Source organism: Amblyraja radiata, chromosome 1, assembly GCF_010909765.2.
Source record: "Amblyraja radiata isolate CabotCenter1 chromosome 1, sAmbRad1.1.pri, whole genome shotgun sequence".
NCBI lineage: Eukaryota > Metazoa > Chordata > Chondrichthyes > Rajiformes > Rajidae > Amblyraja > Amblyraja radiata.
Genome location: NC_045956.1, coordinates 188,768,054 through 188,768,959, shown reverse-complemented (window position 1 = coordinate 188,768,959; position 906 = coordinate 188,768,054). Strand labels below are relative to the sequence as shown.

General features: G+C 45.1%; 1 pseudogene; it reads right to left on the bottom strand.

Moving 5' to 3' along the window:
* Positions 1-378: 378 nt before the first annotated feature.
* LOC116983817 lies at positions 379-484 on the bottom strand (annotated as a pseudogene).
* Between the last annotated feature and the right edge of the window lie 422 nt (positions 485-906).

Here is a 906-nt window from a genome sequence, read left to right as displayed (position 1 = left end):
GACAGGGCGCAAGACATGATGAGACACCCAAATGTTGCCCCTGGATTTTGAACATATGTTTTGAACATATAGAGACACCGCGCATCACTATATGCGTCCACACGTCACGCCCGACCATGACGTGACAACCTCTTTCCAGGCTGTTACCGAAAATGTCGCCCGTGGGATAGGCCCTTAACTCAGTCTGAAGAAGGATTTTGACCCTTAACGTCACCCATTCCTTTTCTCCAGAGATGCTGCCAAAGATACTGATGCTGCCTGTACGGCCGTGTTACTCCAAGTGTGCGGCGCTGTAAGGCAGCAATTCTACCGCAACACCAGTGATCCTCCAATATATATGGTGTTTGTGTGCATTAACTCTATTTTTCAGTTGTAAATCAGGGGAGAGCGCGAACGCAGTCCCCCCACTACCACAAATTTTGCAGTCGAGTATCCCACATTTGGGGACATCGCAGGCGTCCTGGGAGAACCGCCTTTTAAAAAAATTCAAAATAGACTTTATTCAGGTGATAAATATATACAATACATCAAGTCGTCAGGTTTATTTGTCACATACACATACGAGATGTGCAGTGAAATGAAAGTGGCAATGCCTGTGGATTGTGCAAAAAACAACAGAACAGAATAGAACAGAATCAGTATTTACATATTAGAAAAAATCCAGCAATTTTAAAAAGACACACAACAGTAAATTAGTCCCTGGTGAGATAAGAGTTTACAGTCCTAATGGCCTGTGGGAAGAAACTCCGTCTCATCCTTTCTGTTTTCACAGCATGACAGCGGAGATTATTGCCTGACCGTAGCAGCTGGAAACGTCAGTTGCTGGGGTGGGTCTCCCATAATGTTGCTGGCTCTGGATCTGCAGCTTCTGATGTATAGTTCCTGCAGAGGGATGAGTGTAGTTCC